This window comes from Atta colombica, unplaced genomic scaffold (genome assembly GCF_001594045.1).
Source record: "Atta colombica isolate Treedump-2 unplaced genomic scaffold, Acol1.0 scaffold65, whole genome shotgun sequence".
Taxonomy (NCBI): domain Eukaryota; kingdom Metazoa; phylum Arthropoda; class Insecta; order Hymenoptera; family Formicidae; genus Atta; species Atta colombica.
The window spans coordinates 1,335,930-1,344,321 of NW_017259556.1; the positions used below are offsets into that span (position 1 = coordinate 1,335,930).

At 37.6% G+C, this 8,392-nt stretch overlaps 1 pseudogene; it reads left to right on the forward strand.

Moving 5' to 3' along the window:
* Positions 1-2,597: 2,597 nt before the first annotated feature.
* Positions 2,598-4,935, forward strand: LOC108692192 (annotated as a pseudogene).
* The last annotated feature ends 3,457 nt before the right edge of the window (positions 4,936-8,392 follow it).

The following is an 8,392-nucleotide window of genomic DNA, read 5'->3' on the forward strand; positions in this document are numbered from 1 at the left end:
TATCAAATCTTAGCCATTTCATGTAAATCTTGTCCCCTTTTCGTAACATCTTTTCAATTAGATATACGTCAGGATTAGCGACGCAACTCGTATTCATAGAATCCTCCAGTGACAGGTTTCTCACGATAATTTTCTAGTAGATTGAGTAGAGTACGTCACGGGATTAGTTTACTGTACTTTGATGATTCTAAATATTTCTGTTATCCAATTTGGCGTGTAACTTTTCTCAAAGATCGTCTTGAATTTGCTCATATGTACCGAATCCCACTTTCGTACCAGTGCGACAGCCTTTACTACTATACACCGTAAGAGCAATCGTGCGAGTTACATCGGTGGGTCGCATATCGATAGTTCGATGCTTTCGCGTGTTATATTCAGACACGAGTGGAAGCAAGTCGATCCATTTATAATTTCCATTGTGTGTAAATTGTTTCCACATATCATTTTTCAATGTACGATTGAACCGTTCAATAATAGATGACTTCATTATGAAATATGTTGAATAATGATTTATGTTGTATTTTTTCAAGAGCTTTTGCACGTTTGCGTTGTAAAATTCTTTTTCCATATCGGTTAGCAAACTTTTCTTCCATCATTTCGAATTATTTTTGCGATCGCTGTAATCATCTCATATCCACTCTTGATTTTCAGCGGTATGGCCTACGCGTGCTTACTCAACACATCGATAACGGAGAATGTAGTGATAATTTTTGTTGAATCGTGTGTAAGGGCGCATCTCGACCAGCCTGTCACAGATTATTGTAAACTATGACGTGTCTGCGCGGAAAATTTTTTTCTCGCTGGAAGGTGCACTTCTTCCACCAATCATCACTTTTCGAGGCTTTTCTTCAGACATGTTACGTTATGTTATGATTATTGCTATATAATGCGTAAAATATCACAAAGTTCTTACGAAAACGTTGTTCATCGACATTTCGATGTCAACTAAAATGATTGTGTTCAATTTATAATAAAGTCAACTTTACAAAGTTTCTCGATAATAGACAACATTTCGTTATCATGAGTATTGTGACCTGCCTAACGCGAGGCCTCAAGCAATCGAAGACGATCCACTAATCCGTTGGGATCGTCCCAATGAACATAATCGATTTTATTGTCATTTAGGGTCATGGTGCGTGATGTTATACCTTTTCTGACTCTTTTATTTGACTTGTTATTTAGATTCCTGATGCGTGGTATACCCATTCCAATCTATATCTTATCTGATACCAAAGGTGCTATTATATTCTTATATTTGCATCCTTTATTATCCAATATTGGATTATCCATATTATAGTCTATGAGCATTCGTGGCCAACAGTATACTTCTGTACGCTAGTTTATCATCTTATATGTGAATAATGTCATCGGGGATTCTTTTGAAAATTAATTCGTACAAACCATGTGTATTGTACTTTGTACTTTACTCCATCTACAATCACAAAGTTTTTCGTGTCTACATCGAACTATTTACCTTTGAGCATCGTGCCGTTTTCACTGAGATATGCCATAAACATATTCAATTTCCTTTTCTCTGACACCACCGAGAAGCATGTTTACGTATTTTTGTCTAAGTGCCCCCATTGATTATGCAATTCCTCACGAACTTGTCGTGTTTGTAAAGATTGTTTAACTAATGGTTTTCAAGCGGTTAATTGGGCGCTTCATAAACGTCTTCGATTGAGGGAACGTGCGAACGTTCGTACGATAATTTGCGTGGTTCAGGCGACGCATAATTGGAATTTGATGTAACGTTTGATTTTTTGTACGTTGCTTTTTAGACGATAGTATTAATTGAAATCATGAATTATCCATTCAGAAGCCATTATCATCATTATCATCTTCATCATCATAAATATCTTCATTATCTTCAGGTTTTTTTTCTTAACTTTTGTCCTTTATAATGTTGATTTCTTTCTTAATTGATTGGGATTTATCGTTAGCGGTGTTTTCGACAATCTTTAAAAGTTCTTTTAAAAGTTCGACGATAGAAAGTGTTTTTCCAATGTTATATCTTCATATATTTTATTGGTTTTTAAAGCGCGATACTTTTTAGGAATCAAGTCACTTGTTCTCACAATTTGTTTCGCTATCTTCTCGCGATCCTTGAGTTTCTTGCTGTTATTCATGTTATACTCGAAAGAAAATGTTGTGTAATTGACAACGTATTGACAACTAACGTATATAAAGTAAAAGTATCACATACTATTAAATCCTTTTTTATATTCATTCATAAGCGCACTGTCTTTGTCTATCACTACGAATCTATATTTTTGTTGTCAACAGCAACACCACAGTTCGCAGAAATTTTCGTAAGACATGTCGGTGTTTACATGAGCATTGTATACATGTTTCAAATTGGTACTGTTCGAACAGGATCAACAAATTTGCATTATCACGTATAAGATACTTGGTACAAGTCAATAAGTTCTTAGAAAATCTATCAGAGGGCACTCGCAGTGTCATGTCCCCTTACTTTGACAAGTAGCATCTCTCAGTTGATTGCTGTCAAATTTTAAGCGGAATTCATCGCGAGGTTTCATTTCTGTAGACGATTAAAGCGAACAACCTTTGTATTTTTTGCAAAATGGAAAAAAAACGAGTTTCGTGTAGTGATCAAACATCCACATATGAAAGGTTTAATGCCGAAAGAAATCAAAGCCGAGTTGGATAATGTTCATAGCGCATCTGCACCAGCGACTGTACACAATTGGGTGAATGAATTTAAATGTGATCATACATCCACATGTGATGCACCTCGTTCGGGACGTCCAATTGAGGCTGCAATGCCAGAAATCATCGATAAAGTCCATGATATTGTTTTGACTGATCGACGAATGAAAATGTACAAGCTTGTTGAGGTCACAGGCATATCACATGACACAGTGATTTCAATTTTGCACGAATAATTGGGTATAAAAAGCTTGGAAAGATGCCGCGTTTGCTCACTGTGGAAGCGCGACCATGTGACGATTTCAAAACAATGTTTGGAGATGTTTCAACGTAATCCAGATGAATTTCTGCGTCGATTCATTACTGTGGATGAAACATGGATCCATTACCAGGTGTACAAGTATGAAATGACGATTTTTTTCTCAAAAAAAACACGTTAAATTCGGAAGAATGATAAAAAGAGATTTATTCAAAGTATGCTTCATTGCTAGTTACACATTTTTCCCATCTTTCGGGCAATTTATGGATACCATGCCAGTAAAAATCTTCCCCTTTTGCCACGAACCATTCATCGAGTCATTTTTTCACATCTTCGTACGAACTAAAGCGCTGCTCAGCAAGTGCGTGACCCATCGATGCAAACAAGTGGTAATCGGAAGGAGCCAAGTCTGGTGAGTAAGCTGTAAGTAATGGGGTAGAACTTCTCAGCTGAGTGCTTCCAACGTGTCCCAAAACTGGTTTTGCCGTATGTGATGGAGCATTGTCATGGAGAAAAATGACCTTGTGTTGCCTCTTTTGGTATTCTGGTCGTTTTTTAAGCAGCGAACGGTTCAAATCAATCAATTATTGTTGAGCGTTTGGTATTAATCGTTTCGCCAGATTTCAATAGCTCATAATAGACCACACCCTTCTGGTCCCACCAAACACAGAGCATCGTCTTCCTGCCAAAGTGATTCGGTCTTGCGGTCGATGTGGATGATGCGCTTGAGTCTACCCATGATTTTTTGCGCTTGGGATTCTAAAAAAAAAATCCACTTTTTATCCCCAGTAACGATACAATGCAAGAATGACTTTCTTCTGTATCTTTTGAGCAAAATTTCACATGTGTTTTTGTGCCTTTCCATCTGTCTCTCGTTCAATTCATGTGGCACCCATCTGCCGACTTTCTGAATCTTTCCCATCTCTCGTAGGCGATTGGAAACAACTTGTTGACTAACGCTCAATTGCTCTGCGAGCAGATTGTTGAAATTGTTTTTGTGTTTGTGAATCATTTTCATCCAGCAATGCTTGCAATTCCACGTCTTCATACTTTTTGGGCGATTTTCCGTGTTCCTTGTCTGCAACATCGAAATCTCCAATTTTGAAACGCTGAAACCATCGTTCACACGTTTTTTACGATGGAGCATGTTCATCATAAGCTTCTCCAAGTAATCGGTATGATTCCGCAACAGTTTTCTTCAAATGAAAACAAAAAATTAATGCTGTCCACGAATGCTCCTTATTTGGTACAAATTTCGTCATATTAAACACAGCATATTAAACACAGTAACACAATACTATGCAAACACTTTTCAATCAAATCACTTTGCGCGTTTGGCACTTGTTGATGGTACAATAAAATGGCGTATAATGTTAAATCTTTGTACTTCACACTGCATTGGTGCGCCATCTGTTTCTCAAATCGTCATTTCGTACTTGTACACTTGGTACTTCACACCTGAGATGAAGGACAGTCAAAACAATGAACTTCATCGGATGAACCAGCACCGAAGAAAGTGAAGACTGTAAAGTCGGCCGGAAAGATGATGGCCACTGTTTTTTGGGATGCAATCGATATAATTCATATCGATTACTTTCCGTCGAAGCAAACGATCAATTATTACGCAGCCTTGTTAGACCGTTTTAACAACATTTTAAAGAAAAAACATCTCCATTTGGCGAAGAAGAAAATACTCTTCTATCAAGATAATGCACGGGTTCACACGTGTCCGGCACCAAATCGCCAAATTCAACGAATTCTGCTACAAATTGCTTTCCCATCCAGCATATTCGCCAGATTAGCCCCCTGGGACTATTTCCTGTTTCTAAATTTGAAGAAATGGTTCGGAGGAAAGAGATTTACTACCTAGAGCAGCTCATCGCCGTTACAGAGGCTTATTTTGAAGGATTGGACAAATCATATTATTTGGACGGCTTGAAAAGTCATTGGAGAATCATTGGATTAAGTGTATCGAGTTGAAAGGAGACTACATTGAGAAATAAAAATGAATCGATAAAAAAACATGTGTTTTACTATGTTTTTTTAAAAACTTATTGACTTGCCCTTGTATCTTGCATACGTCTCACATAGAAAAGCAATCGACGTCTACGTTTCGATTCATCGCAAAGCCCTCTCTTCTCGTGTCTTGCTTGTCGCAAGCCACATCATCGAAGACATAAATGGAATTTAAAAGTGCCTCATTCGATGGTACTACATCGTTATTATTGGAAAATGTAAAATAACCAATTCCTTCAATCGACGCTAATAAATTCTCCAAGTATCGATATTTTGGTTGTTGCAACTTCGAGTATAAGTACACATTCTCAAAACATATGCCATGTGGACTTTCTTGCAAACTTATCAACACGTTTGTTTTGCCGCAATTTGATGGACTGCAAATGATTCCGCATATAAAAATCGGCAGCATATTTCCATGTTTGCGTTTCTTTTTCAGTCTATTATTGTCGACATTGGTCACTTTGATCGTCTGTGACTGTCACTCGAATTTCATATCTCCTCTCTTCATATGATACACTGATAATATTGAAAAAACGACATCGAGAGCGGATGTATTTATAATAGTACGCAAAGTAAATCGCAGTATTCACTATTCACAGTACTCAGCATTCACTTTCGCAATACTCAGTATTCAAAATGTTTCTTACCGTGTCGGAAAACTGTGATGTACATAGTTTAATCGCCAAAGAGTTAAAATATATATCGAAAATTATTTTGCTCCGAGAATTTAAGAATTACACAGAGCACATAAAGGCTAATTCAGTAGCATCGGTGCTTGAAACATTATATATTAAGTTGCCCTGCCATCGATCGCACATTGATGGTCCAGCGCTGTTTATAAAAAATTGTCAAATATCAACAACAAAAAGCTACGGTTTTTTAAATCACGTTTTGTGTTAATGTTAAATTAAATGCACTTCCGATAGAGTTGTATATCCCCGGATATCAATGTTGTAGTCCGGATACATTTTAGAAAAATGATTGGCTAGAGGCGGTCGAGGCATTAATCCATTGGACGCGGCGTGTCGCGAACACGATATAGCTTATTCGCGATGCAAGGATCTCACGAAACGACACGTGGCTGACAAAATATTTGCTGAGGAGGCGCGGAAACGGATTACCGCGAAAGATTCGACTCTTGGAAAGAGAGCTGCTGCCTCGGTGTTTGGGTGGCTATGAAAGCTAAAACGAAAATTGATGGGCTTGAAAACGAAGAAGAAGAAAAAGCCGATAAAAAAACGAATATTAACTGTGGCAAAACGCGGTGGTATCTTACCTACGACTGTTGAGAGACTTCGGCTCGTTGGTCAACAGCGCGGCAAGAGTCGCAAAAGCTACAAACGATAATAAAGCCATGCAACGTCAGTTGGAAGAATTGAAACGTCATAATTGGGTCATGGAAAGTCATAGAGTTTACCTCGCTCCGTACAAGCGTGGACGAGGAGTCACAATGGAAAAAATAAAAAAGATTAAAAAAAAATGTTAAATGGTTGTCAAAAAGATTGCTGAAGAGTATAACTACCAACATACAACTGCAATAACTGGCAAAACGTATGTGTATTCCATATTTTAGAGGTATTTTTATGCACACTATCTTACCAACAGGGGAGTGTATCGAAACGAGAGCGGTATCGTAAATTTGGACCAATGCTGATGGACCATTTATTGAGTGGCGTACGCGAAATGGGGAGATCGTACTGTTTACTTTGATAGTTTCGGCAATTTTCGACCACCGAAGAAATTGATGTAATATTTGAACGTAACGCAAATCGAGTATAATCGCTTATCAACGTTACGATCAAAATAATTGTGGACAACTGTGTTTAGTTTTTACAGACGGTTGACAATCAATTTAAGAATTGACATTGCACTCTTTCAACTCAGTATTCATTCAAACATGTCACTGACATTTATGCTCGGTAAGAGTAGCGTCCCCGCAGCTTGCTACTTTCCGGCCATAGATTCGATGACGAGCTCGGTCTGACGGACTTTGAAATCTACCATACGATATCTAATGTAAATTCATTGAATAATAAGTTTTACTTTGACGAAGATGACAAACAAGTATCTAAGACATGCAATTCTACAATTTCATGCTATTGATGTTGCGAGAGAGAAAACGCTTTGCAAAGAAGATAGACAATACCCATTGACTATTCATACCAATAACATACCAATACAATGATCAAATGCGCTTATTGAGTAAATTTCATTAAATTTCACAATATTGAATCTCTGTTGAGATTTTTATCGAATCGTGTGTTGGAACCATAATACTGGCACGAATCGAATATATCGACAAATATCAACGTAAATTCGCATTGAATGCAACATGATCACGGGTGCATATAGCAACGACATGTATGTGCATGCGATACATGAATTTTCGTCGAGCGTGTCATCAGGATATTAGATATCGGAAAAACACAGATCATTTATCTTCCGATCATCGTACAAAGCATTATGGATCTGGACGATTCGCATTGTGGATCAGGACGATTACTCGATTTTTGCGGAGAGCAGATCATTAAATTGCATATACGGAAGCGACAGCGATAAAGAGATACGGTAATGTGAGATGCTTGTTCTGAACAAGCAGGCGAAACAGACAGAGGACATAATTTTTGTCAGAGGGACAGCGATCAAAAACATTTGATCGTCCAGTCGAAAGAAACTCACTGCGGCGAACGTTAAATTTTTACAATCATTGGGCTTTGTTGTACGAAATGAAATCTGAGATGGCTGATATCTTGAATATTGGAGACGAACCAATCTTTGACGATCGCATCGTCAAATTCGAGTTTTATACAATTTGTACGTCAACACAACATTTGGACATAGAGATAAGGATTTGTACCAACACAACAGCAGGATTTATACATTACCATATGAAAGCATTCTCTACGTCGAAGGTACATTGACTTCAAAGGAAAAAATGTACAAAAGCAACCAAATCTTGGACGTAATTGTGTGGCATTCATGTTCGATGAAACGTGATGAATTCAATAGTATGGAGATTGATCGCAGCAGAAACGTTAAAATAACTAGTTTTATGCAACGTTTTCTAATGAAATCGCATATAATTTTCATAATGCTGGATTTAGCAACTCTAGTGGTACCGCAAAAAGTCTAATGATAGATGATGGATATTTTAATTTTTGTGTACCGCTCAGCATGTTATTGGGCTTTTGCGAAGAATAAAAACGTGCAATAATTAACGCTCATGAATTGATTTTGATACGAGCAATGATAACAATTACATAGTGGGAGATAGATCCAGCGACAGAGCCGACGCTTTATTCAAAATACATAATGAATGCCTCATGTTGCGTTGAACGAAATTAATAAACTATTCATGCTGCGCGCTTTAGAGAGCGGACGATGTCTGAGTATGAGTTTCCGTGGGAACTGTATGAGTATTACCCCCATTGCAGAGTACAA